The sequence below is a fragment of the Onychostruthus taczanowskii genome, unplaced genomic scaffold (genome assembly GCF_017590055.1).
Source record: "Onychostruthus taczanowskii isolate IOZ18803 unplaced genomic scaffold, ASM1759005v1 scaffold22, whole genome shotgun sequence".
NCBI classification, from domain to species: Eukaryota; Metazoa; Chordata; class Aves; order Passeriformes; family Passeridae; genus Onychostruthus; species Onychostruthus taczanowskii.
Genome location: NW_024499462.1, coordinates 12,317,482 through 12,342,771, shown reverse-complemented (window position 1 = coordinate 12,342,771; position 25,290 = coordinate 12,317,482). Strand labels below are relative to the sequence as shown.

The window sequence follows — 25,290 nt, the reverse complement described above, 5'->3', positions numbered from 1 at the left end:
CTCATGACTGCATCTCACCACTTCCCGACAGAGGAAACATTGCAAACCAAATGGAATATTAAATTCAATGCATAGTGTCATGTCAAATGTCAGCCAGGGACACATTTTTGCCACACAGAACTACTTCTGGAGTTCTATGCAGTGAGCTACTGATTTTAGTGTCCTTCAGTTAGGAGACTGTAAGAGTCCTTGGTCAGATCGGTTCTTCTCATTGAAATCACAGAGCAAGATAATCACAGAACAAGATCGTGCTTTACCAGACAAATTTATCTATCTAAATGAGGAGGAGAATCTTGCCTTGCCTTTCATGATTTCAAAGATACATCCTGAAATTGGGTTGATGGTTAATGCAGTCTCACGGAAAACAGAGGAATATAGACATTACAATATCACATATTTACTTTCATCTATCCTTCTTCAGAATACTAATAACTTCCTATTAAAAAAAGTTTTGTTTATTTCCTATAAACTAAGTTTGACACTCCCCTTAGTCACTGCACTTTACGTGCCTGGCACACTCAGTATTTCACTGACTGAAGGGGAAGATTTTGAAAAACTCCTGGTAAGTACTCACAGCAGAGCAATGCCATTAAATTTATTCCCCATCTTATAAACAGTCTAGTAGATTTGATAAAAGTCTGTTCAGTTAATGCTCAGGTATCTCAGCTATTTGATGTGGTAAATGTAGAATCTTATGAGAAATTCAGAAAACCACGTAGGAGACAGGTAGTCATGCATGCCCCTCAGCCATCCCTTCCCGTGTAGATTACAGGCTGGGTCTTGTATTTGTATAATTTATTTTCAGGGTCTCAGAGATTTCTCTAGCTCTAAATTCACACCTGTTCAAGAGATGAAACATGCCTACCTTTCAGCCTCTCTGGTTTCCAGTGCTGCAGAATGCCACACAATTTACACTAAACCAGAGTCTCACAGTGTTCTGATGGCTGATGCTTGCAATTTTATGAGCTGGTAGATTAGACTTTTTCCATTGCAAACCCAGATACAGTTTAAGGTGACAGGTTTGGCAAGTCTGGATTTATCAGTTCCTCTGAATATAAACCTGCATCAAAGAGGATGGAAGTTAAGCACTCACCTTTTCAGCAGTGCCTTTGTTCAGAAGCCAACACACAGAGCAAAGTCAACAATGCCTGGCTTACAAGCACACCCTCCAGCTGGGGGAAAAAAACCCAGAATGGGTCTAGATTAGAGATACACAGGAAAGAAAGATCAAAGAGTACTTTATTTCATACGCTTATGAAGAGCATTGCACACAGGCTGTTCAACCAACCACTTTGTTCTAAACAGAAAATATTCAACAACACAATGCACACACTATTGTGGCTCCCTAAAAACATGTCAAGCGAAAGCAAAGGCAGTATTTCTCAATCATGGAAACCAACCCCCAGTATATAGAAGGAAAAGCAGTAAGAGAAAAACTATGCCAAGAACCCCTTGGTTTGTTTTAGGAGTTAACAGTCCACCAGGCAAGAGAGTTCCAACGTCCTTGACTATAACTGCCAGAGAACTTGGCCTTAAATTTCACATAATGACATTTCTTCATAATGAGAAAGTTAAAACATGCCCCCGTAGGAAGTCCTCAATACCACAGCTCAGACAGCAACTGAAATTATTGTGCAGACTGCATAATAGAATCACAGAATATTCTGAGCTGGAAGAGATCCACAAGGATGGTTGAGTCCAGCTCTTAAGTGAATGGTCCGTACAGGGATCAAACCCACAGCCTGGTGCCATTAGCACCATGCTCTGACCACCTGAGCTGAACTTGGGGATATGTACAGACCATGTATAGAAATTAAACGGAGCAATATAAATTGCTGCCTCATAGTTGTGCTTGAAAACAAAGATTCAGGGTTTTTTGCTTTGCAAAGGGACATCTCCAGACTGGTACACTTTCCAAATTCTTTAAATAATCTCAAATTAATTCCAGGGGCTGCCTTCCAGCCTACAGGAATCACCCAGCAAATGCTAAGCACAGGCAAGTCCTTCCTCCCCCAAGTCGAGGTCTGGGGCAGCAGCTCCGTGTGATGACTCCTCATTATCCATTTCCACCACACCAGAGCCCAGCAGGCACCTGGCACCTACCCAGAGAAGTTCCTGAGGGGAGCAGTGAACCTGAACACATTTTACTATTTACCCTATGGCACCAGGCAAACAGAGCAGCTTAGGGCTGCTCCCTATCCGTTCAGATGCAGCCAAACCGACTTTCTGAATGGAATTTTAAGATGCACTTTATTTCATTAATGAAAAATTCTCTGCTGCCTTCCTCTACATTTAAAAGGCGTAAATCCTGTTCATACCATCCCATCGTGTGCAGGTGGCCACACATAACACAAACAGCAATTCACAGTCCGGGAGCTCCCTTAACCTTCCCCACTAGATGCAAACGGGAACAAACCAGTGCAACTAGACCTCTATATCTGGTACTAGTTTGCTCCCATTTATTTTAAGATTTTAAGCAGAATGTAGCAAGACACCATTCTTGAAAAATCATTCCTGAAACTTACTTGCCTTTCTTCTCCCCTTATACCTTTTCACACCGTTTGCCCCGCTGTTCCTTTTTAAAACACTTTTTTCCTGAAGAAAGGCAGTATCTAAGAGCGGTATGCAATAATGTAGATTTGAATCAGCAGGAAGCATTACGGAGGCAATATTAAAGAGTTAAGAGAGTCTGACTGCCAACTTGTCCTAATACCTCAAAAGCAAACATAAATTAAATGGGTAAAAGATTTCCAAATTATTTAATCTATTTTCATTAGAAAACTGAGTCTTTGATGTTAGACTATTTCCTGACTATGTCTATCAGTCTTCTGTATTATATATTTGTTTTTACATATTTGTTCTTACAGTCTTTCCTTTGGGCAGACTATTCCATACTTCGATATATTTTATAACCTCATTCCCTTGTTTCTAGTTATGCCCCTTCTCACTTTACTCATTTAATTAGTTTCTACCTTTCAAGTATGCACCTTTCAAATATTTGTAGACTCTTACCACATCTCTCAGCTACACTTCTGGTTACCATATAGCCCAAGAAGGCATGAGTGCCTGTAGGTCCCCTGCTCTGTACTCCTTTGCCATTTGTCCCTCCGATCTCTTCAGTTCATTTATATCTATCTAAAAACAAGAAGTTTGGGCCTGGTACAACTTGCAAGTTAACTCTCACAGTTGCTCAAGAAGGAACTTCTCTTTAATTTTTGTAACTCAAAACTGTATTAATTTACCATTTGCTACCATGACACATCTGTAAACTGATTTATCTGCTGTGCAGCTATTCACTCCAAATGTTTCTGGTGCTTGAAAAACTAGTACTTTTCCAGTTTCACTCCTTCCCTGGAGCACACACAAACAGATTTCTTGTTAAATCTTTTTGACTGAATTCTCCCCAGTACCTCCCCACAAGTGGGAAGTACTTTATTTTTATGTTCTCCAATTAGTTCTACTATCTCTAGTTCCTCTGTTAGTGTCTTTGCAGTTAATTCACTTCTAACATTCGGCATCTTAGAAGTTTAGAAAGACCCCAGCCTCTAATAAAGGTCTAAAACCATATATTTTTCAGTAAGATACAACAATACAACAACTCCACATGGCTAAATAGAGTATTTTTCAGCACTAGCATGTTTACATTTCTGTGACTTCCTGTTGAGAATTTCCTACCCTCAACCTAGATTATCTAATGCAAAAGACCAAAACACACAATGTGATGTCTCTTAAGCCAGTTACGATACAGTCATGCTAGGGGTGCTGTTAGAAGGCAGCAGCTGTTTCCCTTCCCTTCCCCACACATTAACCAGCAGCACACTGCCTTTCTCGTGCCACCACTGCCCTGTGGTGAGCCAGGTTACTTTTCTATTTTAGATTCAGTGCATTGTGCATCTGCACAGATTACACAGGGACAGGAGAGTGGGACTGTGTGAGAACTTCCACCATGGAAAATGTCCTTTGGGTCCTGTACTGAATTCCCACTTGTAAGCATCACCTTAGCTTAGAAAAGTAAGCCTGACATCCTGGAACTGGGAAGTCTGCAAAAACCCAAAGACTTCTCAGAAACAAACAGAAGGAGAATCCTTAAGAACATGTGAACGAACACTGAAGATTTCTGCATACTTGAGGGGACAAGATGAATTGAACACAAGGTAGATCTGTTAAGGAGCTGAATTCTTTCAAGGATTAGAAAAAACTTGATGGAGTAAAGGAATACAAAAACACATTGTTTATTGGAACTTTCTGAAAAGATTTGGTCGAGTCCTTCACAAAGGGCTACTCAAGTCACTGCGCAGGCAAGAAGAACAAAGTACTGTCACAAGCAGGAAACTGGCAAAAAGAAATGAAACAAGAATCACTGATCAGTTTTGAGCATGGAAGAAGGGTATTTGTGGAGTTCTCAAGGACCAGCATTTATTCTTTTCAGGTTGTTATTAAATAGTTGCAAAAGAAAGCAAAAACAAATAAAATTTCATCTGGGCACAACTTTGAGTGGGGTGGGTTGAATACACAGAATAATGTACATTATTTAAGGAAATTCTAACAGAGAGAACTCTTGGGCCGTCTGAGACCATAGCAAGAAAGAAAATGAGAAAGAAATAAACACCAGAAAGAGAGGTCTTTAATTATGAGCTATAAATTTCCTGTTGTTACTCTGTAAGAATTTATGTTGTCTGTCAGTGAAAACAGTCATGTGATCAGCACTGCAAAAAAAGTAAACAAGATGTTTAGAAAAAAACCACCCTTTATATATATTAGCATTCTCTAGCATACACTTTCTAAACCTACACCTTCACCTTTAATGTATTTAAGTCCAGCTTGACTGAAGCAATATTTAGCAGAAAGAAAAATCCTCAAGAAAATTCAATGAAAATTATCAGGGCAAAGAATACGCCTAAAATTGAAGGGAAACTACACAGAAACCATTTCAGTACCCTTGAAATCACAGACAACAGGCTTGGAATCAGCGACACCTAAAGCATTTCCACATTTGCCTGTTATCTCTGCTAGTATCCTCCAGAATAGAGTACGCCTGGTTTCTAGGCAATCCAGGCTACTGCTTAAGTGCTGGAGTGCTGGTGCTGTTGGAAAGCTTTTCCTGAATTTTAATTATACAATTTACACTCTTTACTTCTGGGCTGAGAGAATAGGAGAGAATTTTTTTCTTTTTCTTTTTGCAGCACACTTTAAAATTTTTACATTATTGTAACTCCTCCAGCCTGAATAATTCTGATTGTTCCATTCTCTGCTGGTAGGTCATGTTTTCTTTGCTATTAGTTTCTCCTGAGCTACTTTCAGTTGGCCCTCATCTTTCATCTTTCCTCAAATATGCAAAAATATCTGCAGCACTCCATTGTTCCAGAACACAGTAAGGAGAAAGACAACAACAGTCCTACATAATTTGAGTTCAGACTGGAGCAATCTAGGTCGGTTTCTTCCACTGATCAATTTTCCATAACACAAAAAATAAAGATCATATCACTTCCTCCAAAACAACAGACTGGGTACTAAGAACAGGACACCATATTGCACACATCACTTCTATGACTGGATACAGCATTCTCTTCTCCTTTTTTATTTCTCATCAGTGCATTCTATGCCTCAAAGTAAGCCAGAAAGGAGACTGGCTGTTAAAATAAAACAATAATGACACCACAGAAACAAACTAATGAAATGACAGACAGCAATCTTTCTTTAATGTATTTGTGCATGGATATATGACATCTGAAAGCCATCACACAGTAATTATGACAACACTTAAAAATATCACCTACTGTAAAAATCAGGAAACAGTGTTTTGTGACCAAATTGTTGAGAAAACTTTGTATAATTTGTTTCAACTATATTCTCACTTCTATTTACATTACAGCACATACCAAAAGGCTTCAGCCAAGGTTAGGTTCCTTGCATATTATGTATCAACCCAAACACACAGCTGCCCTTTTTACAAGGGCATGTAGTGATAGGACTGGGAGGAATGGCTTTAAACCGAAAGAGGACACGTTTCATTTAGGAAGAAATTCTTTACTATGAGGGTGGTGGGGCACAGCAATATATCATCCAGAGAAGCTGCAGATGCCCCATCCTGGAAGTGCTCAAGCCAGGCTGGATTGGCTTTGAGCAACCTGGGCTAGTGGAAAGGTGTCCCTGGTCATGGCAGGAGTGCTAATAACTAGATAAGGTCTCTTCCAACCAAAACCACAAGGATTCTAACAGTATCTGTATATGTAATCAGATTTCTGTATGCCTATCAAAGGACAGATGCTGTACCACATCCTTTTCAAAAGGAATGGATACAGCACACAAGCAGAACAGAAGTATTATCTGAATTTTACACTAACAGAACTGAGACAGCAATAAAGCAAATTACCAAAGTTCACAGGAAATGCAGAGCAAGAGGCCTAGATCCAATTTTCTAATCACAGTTACAAGTTCATTAACCACAAAACAATCCTCCTCTCTTCTCCCTTATCACCAAATAACACACGCGTGTGACGCCTGCGCCTAACGCTCATTCACAGTATTAGGGTGGTCAAACAACATGCAACAATTCTCCAAAAGAAAGCAGGAAATATTTTCTTTCTTTACCATCCTGCATTTCGGAAGCCAATATCACTATTTTCATTCTTCCTTCTTCTCCTAACTTCATGCCAGCTCATACAAAAGGCCTACACAAGCAGGGTTTAAGCAAACAGCTCATTTCACAACTGAGGAAAGTAGGAACTCTGTCACTGCAGTCCACCTCCAGCAGCTGGTTGTTAAATCAGGAGAACTAAAAAATTGCTTTAGTTTCTTCACTCTTAAAACTACAGTATGATGGAGTGCTACACTACAACAGCTGGAAAGAGAAAAATCACACCTTAAGTTAGCACGCAGACTTCAAGAAATAAAGGAGTCACTGAAAAAAAAAGCAAGCCAGCCACAGACATTTTCATCTACACTTGAAAAAAACCATGCAAAAACAGCTAAGAGTGTATCAGAAGTGAGTATGTGTTTTTATTAAGAAAATCAGAAATGCTGCAGGAAATGATGGAAAAGCAAAGAGCTAAACCAGAAGCTAGGTTAGAAAGGGACATCTCCCCAGAGCTTTAACAAATCCGTCACAAGACTCTAGGGAGATGTCAAAAAACAAGGGGCTTTTGTAGCATTTTTAACACTCCTTTATGTGACACAGTGCATATATTTACCAAGAAGAGTAATGTAGTATGCAGAAACTAAAAATACAATTGCACACTGAAAAAAGTTCAGGAGACACAACAGCATTTGGTGAGACACACAAAGGTAACAGACCACAAAAGGGTACAAATGATGTGAGAAAAACTGATAAGGGTACATTTCAAAGAACAGGGAAGAAAACACAGAGAAAGAATTGGCAGAAAATATCACGCAGGTTACACTTGCAGCTTAGTGAAAAGCCTAATGCAGCATTAGAGAAAAGCACAATCTGCAACAGCAAGCAAAAGAGTCAAGTGGCTATCCCAGTATCCCAGCTCTGGCTACCCCAATGTCCTGGCTTGATCCCACAGATTTCCCTGCCCCACACATTTCCTGCCCCATAGATTGATCCCATTAAGATTCCTAATTATGAAACAGAAATAAAACGCACCCAGACAAATATTTTAGTGCATGACCAGGTTCTGCTTTGAATTTTTGCCATCAAGCAACGACTTAGAGTCATCATTAAGGGAACATTTGGTTAGCAAATTTCATTACTAATTTTTAATTAGATTCAGCAACTAAGGTTCATCACTGATATATCAGCATGGTGGGTACATAAGAAAAACATAACTGGTACTTCTATGACCTATTTTGTTCACTTCATATTAATGATATCTTTCTAATCACTTTATGTTTGTATCCAGGCAACAGGACCAACCATGCATGTAAGAGATCATGATACTATTAATATATCTTTAAGCTGGGGCAGATGACAAATTTTTACAGAGGCAGTGAAGAATTCCAGGCCTCATTTCCCCACCAACTGGAAAAAACCTGCCCCCAAATCCAAAAACCATCCTACTCACGCCCCAGATTATACCCTCTGCTGCAATAAGCAGAAAACTACTCCCATCACATGAATTATCATGCAATAAGCACCAGTTCCACTTCTATTATGTGATACAATTACTTGCAGAGGATGGAAAAGTATCAGTCAAAGTTAGCAAGAAATAGGTAATTGAGACAATTCATGAACTCCTCAACCTGCTCTCCAGCACATCTGCAGAATCCTGAGGAAAAGGAGGAGGACCATGGCCAGATGAACTTTGTTGCTGTCATGAACCTGATCTGCTGTCCAGCCTTCTCACCTTTAAGTGAAATATTAGAGTTCTTATCCTCATCCTGTATCTCTTACAGAGCTTTCAAACTTGTGACATCAGAATGATTTACGGAAGACTCCTTCCAGTAAAGATAGGCAATGCATGCGAACAGTTAAAGGCAATGGGATTTTGCGGCTCATGGCAGAAAGAGTAGCACACCGACCTCTGCTAAATACAGTATCCCTCCCCTCTCTCCAAAAGAAACGCCTGTATGCTATTAATACCACAAGATGAAACTCAGCTGTATAAATAAAACCCCTCATTTCAGCTAAGTCTTCGTCATCTCTCTGGCATCCACCACGGTCTCTTCACAACAAAACTCTCAGGAGGACCTACAGTGCAGAGGCTTTTGCTCAAGTACACTGGACAGGAATGCAAGCCTGGTTTTATTATCTCCTCTTGGCAACTTAACATTTATGAACAATTAGGTTGGAATTAAGGAAAAAAAAACACAACAAAGCCCGAAGTTCTTTAGGAAGCACTCAAGTAAGTATTTGCAAATCAGCATGGTTTAAAATGGAAACATACTGTCTGGAAGTCAAGGGGACACTGCATGCTCTTTCAAGAGACACTGACATGCTGGATGACCTCAAGGACATCACTTATCTCTCCCACATTAAAAAATATCTCCTCAAATGACCTTGCTAGGTAGCTCACTTTGAGAATTAAAAAATAAATACACTGTAAATCCTCCTATTATTATTACTGCTGTTACTATGGGGGCTAGAACTGTCGTCAGTGAGCAGGCAGGACATAATTTAATTTTCTTTAAATATTTATTATGTGACAGCATAGCCATCTGTTTAACATTCACTATATTTTGTTTCTGTCTTAAAAAACAGAAGGAAAGAAAATACCGGCTTTTGACTTTCACTTCCACATATGCACTAATACATGGCCAATATCCTCTCAACTGTAGTATCCAAGAAATTGTAGGAAAGCAGAAAGAATTTCAAGCTTGGATGAAAACAATTCCAACCACAAATTTATTCTTCAAGATAAAAAAAATATAGAGAATCTCCAGTTTTAGCAGTATATATTTTGACTTCAGCATTGTGAAGGCAAAACAGGATATGAAGGGATATAGTGGGACAAGAAAACATAGATGGCAATAAAGCACTGTGCAAAATATGCTAAAAAGAGGAGAGACATAAAATAACACATATCTATACAAAATAGTAACTTCTCAATAGCATTAGTTTTTCTCCAGTGGATAATAATAAAAAACATCATTCCTAAGTAACAGCTGTTAAACAAAGGTGCCTTTGGCATCTAAATGTATTCTGTTTGAACCCTTCTACAAAAAGGCTTCTCTTTTCCCTTTTTGCACTGTGTTCTTCCAGCAGTCTGTATACAAAAATCTTTTAATATGTCAAACCACTGGGACTTTGTAATAATACAAGTCAAGGAGGTAGAAAAGAATCTAAATTAATCAACATACACTGAATGAATTTTTAAGTAAGGAAAGCCAAAAACTAGAAAACATCAGTTAAATGCACTCATCCCATTTTAGGCTTTCCCACTCCTGTATCTACTATTCCAAGGCTGAGACCACGAACCCCTCCCAACACACCTCAGTTCCTGGCAGCAGCACACCTTACCAAGCCACTCCTGGTCCACCACTGCAATTCCAACATAGAGCTCAGCCCTTACTGGGAGTACACCCTAAATTTCTAGGGCTATTTATAAACTGTGATAGCACATCAGGTCAGTCATGCCTGAGAGGCCAGTATCTGACATCACAACAAAAAAGGGTACAGAGCTCCAGCCAAAAAACTCCAGCATAAAGGTGAAAAAGCATAAGCCAGACACATAAATGCAAAAAAATGTCCCAAACTATAATGCCTGTACTGTTTAAACAGCTTCTTTTCAGATCCTCTATTGCTGACAATAGAAGCAACATCGTCCTGGTTTTATACAGCCAAAAGATAAACGCTATAATGGTGGCACACTGGTGTCATTAATTTACTGCCACTTGATGACTGAATGGATAACAAACAACTCCCATATACAGTACCAGTAATTTGACCTTCAACTACAGATGTGACCTCCTGTTCATAAACTGTAGTTTCCAAATACACGAAGCAAATTATTTTTTTTAAACTGTAAAATAAATCAGTCAGGATCTGAATATTACCTTTTTGTCCAAAAAAACCAAACAAACAAAAAACCAAACCGAAACAAAAAAAACCCAAAAAATAAACAAACAAAAAAACAAACCCAAAGACAAGCCTAATCATTTAGGAGAGGCAGCAACTGCTTTGGAAATACTTTTGTGTTTGTGACCAGCACAGAAGCTCACTTAGAAGTCACACTCTGTGGAGCAAGGGTTGAGCACTGGCACAGGCCTGTAACCACTCCTCAGTTTCTCAACAAGGACAAAGGTTTAGACAAACACAGCAGCACATAGACGTCTGTCTAAAATGAGCTAACACTGGGCTTGGTTTAAATTGAACATGGTGGGAGAATAAGTTGAAGATGTGCCCTTGCCTAATCCATCCAAATAACAACTAGGTCTACTCTGTAGACTCTATATTATAGTTCTTGACCATATCACACAAAAAAAAAGGGGGGGGGGAAACCACCTCCCCTTGAACTACATTTTTTCTCAATCCTGTCAAAACTCTGCATTTACTTTTAGTGTTAATCTGCAATACAGAATATATTATTACCAGTGTAATAATCTGAATTTAACATGGTGTTTTAAATGGGATATTTGTAATTGCTTTGTGACCTGACAAGAATCATAGCTATTCAAAACACTTGAAAAACACAGGACATAAGAAACTCATTCTCAATTTGGCCTAAAACTCATTCACATCAGTTCCTACAACCTGTACCATCCAGCTCCAGATATTTCAAAGATTAGCAGAAGAAAGGCTTAAAGACAAATTTGCAAAAAATAGGAATAAGAAAAAGTAGTCCTTCTTATTGTTCTTTATACTTATGGATATCTTGAGCTCAAGGAAGCTGTCCAGAAGACCTTAAAAAGTGTTTTCATTTGCAGGATTTGTCTATATAACTGACATATAAATATCAGATTACTTTTGACCCTGCACCTTTTTAAACTCAATGATGTACTGTAGCAATACATTCCACATATTAATTTGTGTACTGAGTGGAATATATTTCCTTTGGCCAGAGCTGAATTTGTAATTTCCCAGTATAATTGACAGTTTCCCTTTCTGACGACAGCAAGGTATCTCTAACAAAAAATCCTCAATATCCCTTTTACAAGATCTTTTTTACAGAGAAACAATTTCACAAATAGAAACGACTCTGCAATCACAGTAATTCATAAAGACGCTGCAATCAGTATGAAAGACACTGACAATGCATGCACTGCACATTCTCTGCCTGTTTCTCAACAGCAGGATTACCCTTTATGTGCCCCTGCACTAAAGCTTGAAGGGCAGAGCTCGGAGCACCTTCCTCACAGCTCAACACCCAGGCCTAGGAACAACAGGACCAGCAATACCATTAGCACAAGGAATGATGACAAATACACATCTTTCTGAGCATGTCAGCACAGCTGTGGTATACCAGAAAGATTCATGCCTCCCTTGATGGTTGGAACGGCTGTATGAATTAGCCTTCACTGGAGCGCTGCTCTTTTGAACTTGCCTTTATATATGATTCCTACCTGCAAAATGTCAAGTTTGAAGCCGCTGGTGTCCTCATTATGTTGTTTTATAAAAATCTGAGGTAGCACATAGAAAAAGCAGCCAAACAACACATAAAAATTGAGATTACTCAACTAAGTGATAGAAAAAAAGAAATACAATTAACAACCCACTTGAGATTCCAATAAAGTAATTTGATCGCTTCATCCACCACAAACTATTAGAACAGCTAAGTAAAGCATTTTCTTAAACTTTTCAGTGTCATGAACTGGATCTTCTGTCCTGATCTGGCCAGAACTACTTAGAGCAGCAGAAGCCAAACCTCATCAGTGTGCTGGCTGGCTTCCTCTCCATCATCTGAAAAGCTGGACAGGAACCATGTGACCCTCTCCCCTGTTAAAAAGTCTCACACAGCCATTAATTCATCTCTTGCAATTAATGGTGTCCCTGAAATAGATTAAATATCTTGCTATCCATCTTCAAAGGTACTTTTATTTGATTTCAGCTTTTCTTGTATTGACAATTTGAAAACATGGATGGATATCTAAGTATTGCTAAAGAGATCTAATATTATCTCCCTGATGTTAGCCATCAGGGTTTTACTTGGGTCAAATAATCTCTCCATTTATTAGAAGAACAATTCCAGATGATTCAACAGTTTTCAAAATATTAAAGAATGTCTCTGATAGGCCTAATGATGAGATCACTCACACTGTTGGATTCCAAAAGGTCAATTAATACCAGAAGATAGAAAATAACCCTCAGTCTGTAGCATGCTCTCTTCCTTACAGTAATTACAATAAAGCACATATAGACGGTAGAATTAAATGAACATGTTGCGAAAAATTAAATTTTTCCACTATATTTTCATGATTCATGCAAGTTAGAACTTGTTTTATTTAAGAGGGACATACTACAGTTGCTCAAACAAAATTAATTCTGATATGTTCTATGTTATGTGTGTCCTCAGCACCTTCTGAATGTGGCAGTGTACATCCATACATGCCTCTACATGTGTCCCTCCTCCTGTCTACAACTCCCACATTAAAGCAAAATCCTGAATGACAAACTCCACTACATAAGTATCCCACTGGTATCACACAGGCTGAGCAATCATCTGATAAGCCACAGGGGCATCTTGAGCTAACTGGAAGTTATATCAACTATAGGTGGTTGTTCTCAGGGTGGAAGAACTACAGAACTGAAGCAGCATTGACAAAAGGTTTTAGGTATTCTCTGCAGCCAGGTCTTCAGATTCAGAGACCTACATTCCAGGAAAATGGTACAAAGCTTTGTATCTACTTCTCCTATCTGCATCTTAGCTACTTCATCTTCCTTTCTCCTCCAAAACCCATCTCGTCCATCTAACCTTCTCACATTCTTCATGCCAACTTGCCCGTCCTCTCTGGCCATCTGTCAATTCCCTACCTAACGCTTCTCTTTTGGAAACCGAACTTTCCTGAGATAAAGCTTCTCTTTAGAAGCCCCACTGTATAAAGCGCTCCCCATGCAAAGGCACACAACAAACAGCTCTTCTACCCAGAAATAAACTCCTTTAGAGAATGTAGCTTTTTACTGAAACTGACTTTTCGGTCTCCTTCTGTGACAGCTGATATCTTTCTCCAAAGCAACACAGCAGAATGACCAATATCTGTAAACTACCTTAGTTCTCATAGTAACAGAAGAAAAACATCATAGTCGGCTCTTTAAACAGTGCAATCGGGAAGCACTGTTACAGAAGCTGCCACGTCAGGTATCACAGCTGGGTGGCAACTGCTTTGTAAGCTCTGGCACAGGGCCCTCCAGTCCCAGAATCATTCAGAAGAACAGCAGCTGGCACACAAAGATCAGAAATGTCAATATTGATTAAAATTACATTCCAATGTCAAATTTTTAAAGTCATATGAAATTTTCAGATTACTGGACCTTGGGGGAAAAGAAGTAAAGCTGGCTTTCCTTCTTTTCTGCTCTCCTGGAAAAGGTTCCTGCTCTCCTGGAAAGTACAAATTGGTAATGCTGTAAAAGCCAACATTGCAGCAAGAATGAAGTCTGCCTACTGCAGGTGTTCAAAACCTCACACACACAGCCTCCCCTTTTCTTACAAACCACCTGAGTGCAAATGTTCAGGAAGAACAGGACTTAACTCGAATTCTTAACAGGGTGACACACTTCACTGGAGTTAGAAGTAGATGAATATGGTAGAGATAATCTTATGACTGCCTGGCTCTTGGAAGGGCCAGGGGGCTCTGATGAATGTATTTATTGCTGTAATCTTGAGCCAAATGCCTAAGGGTGACTGCTACATCAAATCCTCTAAAGCCTGAGAAAACAGATAATCCATTGTTTAAAGATTTTAACTAAAAAAGACCAAGGTTGCAAAGCCTCAGGCAGAAAGAACAATGAAACACTAGACAGGAGAACACTTTGCACTAGTTTGCTGCCCACATACTGCTGTGCTTTGCACATTATACAAGAAATAGCAGCACCTGGACCTTTATATTAAGAAAGAGCTTTTACTGAAGAAGGAAAAGAAAGAGAATTCCTCTCCCCAGTCTTATAGCTACCTGCTCTCAGATGCACTATACACCAAAGGTTTTAAACCATAGCAGTGATTAGTTATGCCCAGTATGAGCTACATTAGACAGGCACAGAATTTTTACAGCACTTGGCACTGCCAATGAATAAAAGGCCTCAAGATGAATATTTAATATTGTACCACTCAAAAAAGTCAGTAATCATGTACAACCTCTACACCTAGTACATTTAAAGCATGACTATGCTGGACTAGCAGTGTAATGGCAATGCTGACCTCGTGCAAGAAGCTTGCCAAGCCAAAAAAATGCATTGTTTAACTTGCTCCCCAGGAGAGAGACAATATATCTGAGCAATTGTAACAGGGGAAAAAGTATTGCACTCACTGCTCTCAAGGCCTGCTTCCTAGAATTTGTCATTTCCAAACCCAATAACAATTAACCAACATTTCTAAGAATTTTTGTGTGACACTTTCTCATCACTGTTTAAGATGATCTTGGGTGACAGTGATAGGACACCGAGTGTTCTGCACCAGTATTACTAACTCAAAGTTAGATTCAGATCAGTATTAGTCAAAACTAATTTGTCCTTTTTTCTTGTATTCCACATTGATTTCTATAGTCTCAGTGAACCAGCCTTACAAGCAGAAAAAAGGGATAAGAAGTCTCCTCACATTCACAGGATGATTCCACTGCAGTAGCCAGCTTGTTCCCATAACTTTACATGAAAAACCCCCCCAAACCCACATTTCTTCCTGCATCTCCTTTCTTTTCCTTCAAGACAGATGGAATCAAGATAGGTAAGATTTTCTAAAATGATTTTCTACTACCTAAGGATAATTAATTCTATGAAATTTAAATTTTAAGACTTGAGTGTTATAACCTAATGTCTGTGCATACAAGGTTTCAATATTTCATTTGGCTGAGAGCTCCCTCATGTTATTCTGGCTGTCATGAAAGTCCTGGCATTTGTGCTCACGCATTGCAACCACTTCCCCAGCACTGTCAGCAGTTTCACGGCTACACTGGAAGACACTCGTGGTAAAAGGTCATGACTGCAAAGGAGGATGGAGCTCAATAGAGCCCCAGGAAAAGTTACAGTATCTCAACAGATAGCAGCTAGCAGAGACTGTGTAACACCAGTGTGAAAGAGTTGCAAAGACAGAACAAAATGAGCAGCGCTCTCCAGGCTCATTTTCAAGCTTAGTGTGACGCACCCCACCCCAGAAGATCAAACATAAGATTTCTAAATCACTAACTCATGAAGTCCAAATAACATCTGTATCCCCACCAAATGCTCTCTCCAGATAAAGCCTAGTGACAGGAAAAACCAGAATCTTGCATTTGTGGTTTACACCCTAGAGCTGTATGAAGATGTGTTTGGCTGTATTTTTATTCTTTCTTCATTTTTAGAATTACTCAGTATAGTTTAAGACCAAAGAGTTCACAGACATACCCTTCAAGAAAAGCCTGGCTTCCAGTGCAGACACTGTATCAATTTCCACTGCCCTGTCTCCCAGCACTGCGTGGAGCTGATCTTCACCCTTGCACAGGATGCATTTCAGGAAGATATAATTGCAGGAAGGGGAAGGGGCCTGAGCACTCCCAGCAATTTCAGTCCTCACAGATCTGTCCAGAATAGTAGCATGGGACAAACTGTCTGTGCAAGGGTGCTAGAAAAAAATACTGAGGAAAACACAGAAACATTCCTATTGTTTGTTTGGGGGTTTTTTTGTTTGTTTTTGGGTTGGGTTTTTTCCTTTTCCCAACAAAATATGGAAAAAACCAAGCCCAAGATTAATTCCATAGAAACAAAACCAGTTTTCTAACATAACATGTCATGTTGTTCTGGTAAATTGCACAGGACCATAAAGATAATACAGCACTGTTCATCAGAGAAGCTCAGAAGTTTTGGAGTAGATTAAAAAAAAATAAAAAAAGTGCAGAACCTGTGAACTCAGGGCTGGTCTGCACCTTGATCAAAATGACTACTTTGCTTTTCCTCAGGACCCATTTTCATCAGAAACTACTATTGCTATTACTTCTTCAATCATACCCCTTACAAGAAATAAGCAAAATAAAAATGAATCCAGTATCCTATTAGAAGTGGAAAAGAACAGGCAGCAATAAAGGACTGCAGTTACGGGCTCTCAGCCTCCTCGGCATGCAGCTTGGCTCTTATCCTGTTGCTTGTTTCAGAGTTTCTCATGACCACTGTTAGTTAAGGCTAACCCAGATTTAAAAACTTTGCATGACTGATGCAGAGAGAAGTAGCACAAGACTCCTCTTCAGCTTACACCATGTGAAACTGTACTGAGGTGACCATCTGGCATGTCTTAGGTGGTCACTCCTCTCCCCCAAAGACAGCTGCCCTGGCATGCCATCAATTCATCTTATCCTCAAGGTACTCTGTGGTGTGCCACTGCAAGAGCATTTGAGCCTGACTGGGTTTCTGTCCCTTCTGGAGAACGATAACATAGCAAAAAATGAGGTTTGTTTTGTTCTGTTGTTTTAATTTCCACATGAGTTTCCTGACCCTCCTTGCTGACTTCTTGCACCAATACAGAGAAGGGCCACTACAGGACTGGACTGCACTCCTCAGCAGTAGCATCAGTCTAAATGCAGCCAAGAGGAGTATGTTCAAAGGGCATCTTCACCCTGTTTTCATGTAGCAATAGGAAAATGCTAGGACTAACATAAAAATAATTATACCATAGCTCTACTACATGCAAGAGTTAACAACCCCAGAGAAACCTTATGCTCAACACCACCTGCAATTATGACAATCCCTGAACACCAGTTTGCTCTTAACCTGCCCACATACACAACGCAAGACCAAAAAGAACTTTCAGGCTCTGCCTGCTTACCACAGGCACTGCAGCATCGCGCGTGGTTAGTGAGGAATTTGTATTTATAAGATTTGCTGGGAAAGGCAAACATCAATATTTTGTTTGAGGCAAAGCAAGTCTTCCTGCAGAAAACTTTGTGTTTACATGTTTATGTGGACTTGGGCCATGGAAACACACCCTGTTCCATGCACAGTTACAGGATACTAAAATATAGATGCCAGCACATGATAACAGCACGTTTTCATGGTAGCCTTGACTCAGGAAAGTAGGCTCATTCACATCATGCTTTGATACAATAGAATCAGAAAAAGGACCAGATCAGAAAAAGGAACATAAAGGAAGGATATGGACAGAAGTCTCCAGACAAAACTAAATCAGGAGACAGTGACAGATCTCTGCTTATGAGGAAGATGATTATGACTCAGCCATAAGTAAAGCACACGCATTTTGAGCTTCAGTATCACTGAGTGAATCCAGAACATTTAATTAAAAATAAAACCAAAGAAATTACAACAAATTAAATACATTATTTGTAACCAAAATGGGGGGCAGGGGAAAGCTGAATGTTTCAGAGCTGTTCTGGACAATAGATCAGACATGGAGACTAGCAATTTATGCCAGGCTTCAGTGCTGAAATGAATTTGCCTCCTCACAACTGCTGGACTGGGCCAGGATCCCACTTTACCCCACTGAAAAGGCAGGTTTAACACCACAATAGTTCACATCCTTCTCCTGAAAGTGGATTCACACAGCTGATGAAACAGGGAGCTGCAGCAGCCCTGACATACAGACACTCTGTGTTGACTGATGCAGTATCTACACTAGTTTCTTCTGTCTGCTCTTTTTAATACCTCTGCAGCCCTCAATAAATGGAGGACAAGCAGTTTTCCAGCAGTTAGGTGATGATGACTTCAGTTCTGTAGCTGCATTGCTGAGACAAAGGATGCCACTTCAAAGACATCTCTATACTTGAAACTGACCTACACATAGGTGATGTCCAGAAAATAAACACAAACAAAACATGGGTGATGAGAGATTCAAGAGGATGACATTTTAAGGGGTCAGGCAAAACACCAAACTTTTCTCCATTGAAATTTCTGCCTTTTATTAAATTGCACAAGAATTCCCAGTCTTGCTGTGCTCCTTGTTCATCTTGGGCTGTTAAATATTAAGAGATACTCAACTTGCTGTGAAATTACACTATTCATCTCAGTCATGCTATGTGCCACTGTGTTGGGCCACTCCAAACCTGACCTCACCATTTGGTCAAGGTTAAGCTTCCAGCAGTGCAAAACCCAGACTATGCAGGAGAGAAACTGGTCTCTTTAAAGACAAAAAATCACTGGGCAGTATCTGACACTTTAACATTCTCCTCACTTAAGTCAACTACAATCTCTGCAGCTAGATTTTGAATCAAAGACCCACCCATGATGTGGTCTGACTTCTCTGCAACAGGATGGCTGTCCAGGAGCACAGTAAGGTCCTGGTTACCACTTCCAATGGAATCCTGGCTGTTGAACAACTTAACCACAGAGGCAAGGGCAAAGACAATCAACAGCTGCAGAACAAGCCATAACAGTTACCACTTGCAAAAGCTTTCAAAATAAAGCGTGAGTGGCACAGAATCCCCATATCAGCATGAGCTTAAAAAGAAAAATGTACTAAAAAATGTACTAAATATGAGAAAGGTAGTTAAGATCAGAAGAGACAAATTTACATAATTAATACTGATGATATTAAAAAAAAAATACTACACTGAAAAGCAGTCCAGGATTACAAACAAGTTAGTTGTCACTCTAAGAAGTGTTCAACTCAGCTTCTGCTCAGATACTTATCCTGCTGACATTCTCTACATCTGGAGTGACGTTCTCAGTTTTTAATATATTCAGTGGAAAAGCAAAAAAGAACTTCCAGCAAGTGATTCACCTCAGTAAATGTGGACATCTACTTGAGGGTAGATTTAGAAATGAACAGTGCCCTAACATACCCTTAACACAAAGGGAACTTACAGTGCCCAGCTCAGATGTGGACACTTGAGCTGTATTTACATACTATATTTTCACATGGAATCAGATGAGTCCAACTCCCATCATCCAAGAGATGCCGGATCTGACTGCTTTAAAAGCCCTTTGTGATACAAAATTTTCCATTTCCATTCAAAGCACCCGTAAGGGCTGAAGAGATAACGCAAAGTCATTCAGTAAGAGGTTCTTAAAACAAAAATAGACATTCGTAAATGTTCTGTGGTTCTTCTAACCTTTCTGAAGTAAATCTCAAGTTTCTCTGCTTTTCTAAATTGAGCTCAACTACTCACAATGTAGAACAGCTAAGGCCTATCATTCCACTGTTTCCTTTGAGGAATTAATAGCAAAGTGATTGAAAATGTACGAGTTAAGATCTGTTGAAGAGCTCTAAAAACCCACGTGCAAGCTCTGATTTTACTTCAGAAGTACTGCCAAGCAAATTAGCATTAATTAGAGACAAGCTTAAAGACCAATAAAATATTAGGCTAATGGAATCATCTGGAACCGTAGAACCAAATACGATCAAAGGGAAACAAGTTGCTCCATCAGCTAATCTAATGGTCCTGACACAGGAGCCTCCCAACACAGACCACTCAGAGGAGTGTGATATTCTTGGAGAGCCCCTAACACAGAACTGAAGGATGTAAGAGACTGAAGAAACAAGGGGAAGAGTAAGGACAGAGCTGTATGCTTTCAAAGAGACTGACCAGATGGCAGACCAGAACTGCAAAAAGAGATTAAGTAGGGATAAAATTGTCATTTTGCTGTCCTTCTTTACTCCTTCCCTCTTCCATCAGTTACGCCAAGCCAGCTCCCAATGCAACAGCTGAATACAGAGAAAAAACATACATCAATAAATAAAATCAGCAGTGATCCCTGTCTCTGGAGAGGGCTATGACTTGCTGGTGTGCCATCTAACACATGCAGCTTTATGACCGACTCTCTCCCCCACCATGGAAACCCTCCCTGAGGAGGCATTCTCCTCTTGTGTGCTACTGTACTGGCATGGGGAGGGAAGAGAGGAGGGGACAGACTCTGCTGTCTCTTGCTTTACAGAGAATGCCCTGGACAATCTTTTCTACTAATGGAGGTATTTCTAAAAAGGGAAAAAAAATCAGAATAATGCACTACAGTATTGAGAGAAAACAGATCAGTACTAAAGCAGTACAACTGTATCCCAGACTCCCTCACTTCCATTCCATACTCAAAACGTGACAATATGCTGTAGATGTTAAGTGCAGAGTGAGTCACCCAAAGCACAGGGACTACCAGCACCAGGACCTGCACAAGCCCTGTACACAGAGCAAAGGACAAATTGTATCTCTCCTTCTTCTACCTCCTTTGATTTTGGAGAAAAAAATATGAACGCTGGTATCTGATTGCTGTTACTTTTAATGCAAGCTTCTTAATTTGTACTTAATGACAAATATAAAGTTCACTTAATGGAAAGAAGAGGGCACTATCACAGACTAAGTTAAGGTGGTAACATTTCAGAGAAGAGCTGCAAGTACTGTTGACACTCCACATCTACAACCCCAGCAGGAAGAACCGTTGTGGTTAAACACAGCTACAAACACATTTGGAAGAGACAGGTATTTCCAAACACCTTGGTGTTGCTAGTACATAAGCAAGTGCTGCATGAAGCTGTCCTTTTTTTTTTTTTTTTTTTGACTATTTATTTTCCTTGACAAATTTAAAAGCAGGCTGAGTCTATATAGAGAGAGCGTGTGCCCATCCCTTCTCCTTGTTTAAAGAGTTTGGGCAGCTTCAAAAAATAAGCAAACAGCAAATCCCACTTCTGTGAAAACAGATCTTGTTACACGGCCCAGCATAAGCCACAAATATTTTGAGAAGGTCCAAACTGCACTTACAATCTTACCAAAACCCTCACATTCACTGCTAAATCAGTTAGCTTACAAAAAAATATTAGAGCAGGCAAGAATGTGATGGAGGTTATCTTCCTGGTGCAGAAGATTAATTCATCATTCATGTCTAGAGAGTTGTACTGCATTTTTAACAGAGCACATATGGATTGAGTCTAGTGATCTATACAATTTCCTTTCAGGATATGGGTCTATACTGAAAAACAGTCCCCAAACAGCAACTGTCAGAGGACAAGGAGCTTCAAAGGAAGAACAGGTAGGGCTCTGATCTGTCCACTCCACTAAATCTTTCAGTGGTGATTTAAGATATAACTGTGCTCCACAGCTCTACTGGAGATTCATGCTTCCAGAGCAGGATTAGCAAAGCAAAACGTCTGTCTGTTCCTTCAGTGATGCACCATACAGTCTGCCATCGCCAGCAGCTGAAGCAGAGGCACATGGTCCTTTCTGATTTTCCTGTAGCGGGAAAATTGCCAGCGTAAAAGCAGAGGGTACAGCTCAAAAAAAGAAAGAAAAAAACCCAGACAGAGACTTTTAGAGCTGATGTCAGAAGACCCAGCGATCAGGCAGGAGCTGCACAGCGCATGGTGCCTGCAGACTGTGCTGTTACGGGCCAGAGGTGAAGTGCCTCAGCACCGGCATAATGAAATACAGAGCATCACCTCCTCGCATTATGTTCAATTAACCAAAGCAACTGTGTTCAGCAAAGTCACAGGGAATTTTCCAAAGACAGCTAATGCTGCTTTGGGCCTTCTAAAAATACACTCCCAGTACTTGCCTTTCACCACTCCTGTGCTGCTCAAAGGCTGTCATCAGAAAACAACAGCAACTTGGATGTATTTGCCTTGAAACAGAGATTGGAAAGACAGCTAGAAAGGAAAAAATTGAACTCAAAGACCCCTGCATCAGCAAAGCAAGAATAAGACTAGAGAAGCAGAGAGAGCAAACAGGAGCATTCATCCCAATTATCTCCAGAATCCAGGACAAACCCTGCACTCGAGCCCAGTGCCGCCACCACTGACTGTCTGTGTGCTGCTGCTGCAGCGTCACTGCCTTACACCCACAAACTCCACTGCAGCTGCCTGTTGAGCTGGAAATTTGATACACTGCAAAGGCTGCTGACAGCCAGAGGCTGCTCCCTTGTCTATAAAATATCCTGTAATAAATTACATTCCAGATTGGGGAAAAGGATTCGGAAGAGCGAGAATTAAAACACAACCTTATGAGAGCTAAATGAGACCAATTAAAGGAGATTTGCTACGAGTGCTAAGGGATTTTGACCTGAGCTGTAATCAGGGATGGATATGCATTCCTTTAAAACAGGAAAATGAGCAAGAGATCATGTGTAAACAACTCTGCCAATTAAAATGAAATGGATTATCTTATCTGTGCAGCTCTGCTTAGAGAATCCCCACATACTCCAGATATACCTCAGAGAGATCTGAGACAGTCATTCAGTCCTCTGAAACAAGGCTCAGTGATGGGGAGATAGGCTGTGGTTCAGGACACATGGAAATCTTGGCTGCATTTGGTTGTTTAAAAAAAAAAAAAAAAAAAAAAAAAAAAACCAAAAAAAAAAACAAACAAAAAAAAAATGGAATTACAAATGTAAATACAAAAGTAGGCTCAAGCTATTTTTACCAGGCCCCTACATGAATTCTGATGCAGATCAGACTGAAGGTTAGGCACAACAGTGAAACATGCTTTATGCAAAATCCATGCAGCAGATCCCACTATCACTGCACTACTAGATGCTGCTGGAAGACCCAGCTTGTCTGGGCACACGCTCACATCCTGATAAACAATCACACATATTACACCATACCTCAAAACATGGACTCTCCATTTTTCTGTATCACAATCTCCTTTTGCTGCCAGATTGCCCCCCATTCTCCATTCTGACATCTCCATTCTGAGAACCCATACAATTTCTGCAACTGGAGCAAAAAATTTGATATGGACAGATGTACCACTACTCCTGCTCTGTGTCCTTGCTCTACAGCTCATTCTGAGCTGTACCTTTTTTTGAAAATTCCAGTTCTTCATAGTTCATATATACATGCAAAAACACAGTTTTACAAAGAATGAAGAAATACTGAAACAGAAGAAGAGAAGACCCATTACAAAACCTTGTTCAAGAAGCAACAAGGAAAACACTACCATGTGCTTAGGGGAGAACAAAAACTAAAAGGAAAGAACAAAGACAGGAATTTAGGATAAGGAAGAAAAATTTAAGAAGCAGCAACTGAACAAGATAATAACTGTAAGAGATATGTACTTGTTCACAACTGCTGACAGCAGAAAGCTTAAACCATTTTATGCTGGTTGCCAGACTTAAGTATACAGATTTTCCACTAGCTCAAATCTGGTCTACTGGAGTCTGGCTGGTTTTGGAATCAACAATCTCAACACACCACAATCACTTTTGTGCAGGGTGAAGAACAAACTAAAATGCCTTTCTATGTCCATTCTGTCAGCACATCAGTGATCTCAGTGCCATGAAAATAGCTGCACTGAGAAGCCAAAAGAAGAAACACTACACAAATCCACTGTGGACAGAGCACCTCAGGTGTCTTTGTGCAGCAGTTCTACAGGGATTTACAGCAGTTCTACAGCAGTTCTTTGGGATCACCGTCCAGGTGCCGAGCCAGCTCCTCAGGTGTCTTTGTGCAGCAGTTCTACAGGGATTTACAGCAGTTCTTTGGGATCACCGTGCAGGTGCCGAGCCAGCTCATATGGGCAATGTCAGCACGTGTAGGCACCCAGGCCAATGAACTCTTGAGGCTGATGCTAAGCTTCTAATTTTTTCTGGCTCTTTTGGTGTTTTTGTACATGATGGGTCCCTTCATACAGCCATCATCCAAAACTTCCCAGTCAATTATCAGATAATTGACTGCACATAACCTGAACAAACCATCAGAAGTTTCTAGCTTACCTTTGCCACAAAGGACAAAGTTACATTTCCTAATGAGAAATGCACATACAATTAACAACTCTGAATACTTCTTTGGCAAAATTGGTCATGAAGGATCCCAGTGTGGAGTAGCTTAACTTGTGGCTGAATTCAGAGGTCTGACATTTGCTCGCTTCTAATTCAGGCAACACAGTTTACTTACTCTTGCATAAGCAAACAGGGATGTCTCATGCTTTTATTTATCACTTTACCTCTGTAAAAATGTTTTAACAACTAAAATACGATGAGAAATACTACAGGAACGATTCCTCACATTCCATTAGCTTTCTCTATGTAATTTTGTTGTGTCTCTACAATACCACAACTGTACCCACGGTCGGCCTGCCCTGAGCGCAGCCCCCAGGGAGCAGCGTGTGCAGCAGGGGCAGTGCAGCCGCAGCCTCGCCACGGGGACAGGAGCATCCCCTGTCCCGGTGCGCGCTGACCGCCTGGGCGCCGGTCCCGCCGTACTCAGCAACCCCGCCGCCCGCAACACGACGCCGCGGGATAAACAAAGCTGGAGTGAGGCCGGGAGCGCAGCTCCGGCCCAGGACCCCGCTCCCCGCCGGCGGCCGGAGCACAGGGGGCTCTGAGGGGCGGCAGCCGCGATGAGGCAGGGGCCGCCTCTCCCAGCCGCGTATCGGGGGCCCAGCATCCGACAAAAGCAGCGGCAAAAGGCTGCGAAACCTTCGGCCCCGGGCACGGCCGGCAACGGAGCACCGTGCTGGGGCACGGATCCCCGGGAGTGGGCTCCGGCGGGGTCCCCCGGCCGCACAGGTGGCTCCGGGGCGGGGGGCAGCGCCCTCCGCATCGCCCGCCCCGGTCCGGTCCGGCCCGGTCCCCCCGCCTCCTCCCACGCTCCGGCCGCCCCTCACAGACCGCCCCCACCCGTGACCATCACGCCCGGCCGGCACAACTTCCCCCGGCCCCGCCAGCGCCGCTCGCTCAGCCCCGCCGCCCTCCGAGCCGGACCGGGCCGGGCCGCCAGCACCGCGCTGCCCTCCTCCTCCGCCACCTCACCTGACGCAAGGAGGCCCCGCCGAGCGGGCAGGGCACAGGTCCCGGAGGGAAAGCGGACGGGCGTCCCCCGGCGCCGCGAGCAGCAC

At 41.1% G+C, this 25,290-nt stretch overlaps 1 protein-coding gene across 4 annotated transcripts in view; it reads right to left on the bottom strand.

Moving 5' to 3' along the window:
* The window catches only part of NDST2 (N-deacetylase and N-sulfotransferase 2), a 126,620-nt gene extending 101,330 nt beyond the window's left edge, over nt 1-25,290 (bottom strand). For 2 of the 4 annotated variants that reach the window (XM_041405177.1, XM_041405172.1), the window contains exon 1: nt 25,205-25,290. The gene's annotated coding sequence lies outside the window, so the exon portion shown is untranslated. Of the gene's footprint in view, nt 1-1,093; nt 1,173-25,204 lie in introns of those variants that run through there. The other 2 variants (XM_041405173.1, XM_041405174.1) reach the window with 2 other exon arrangements.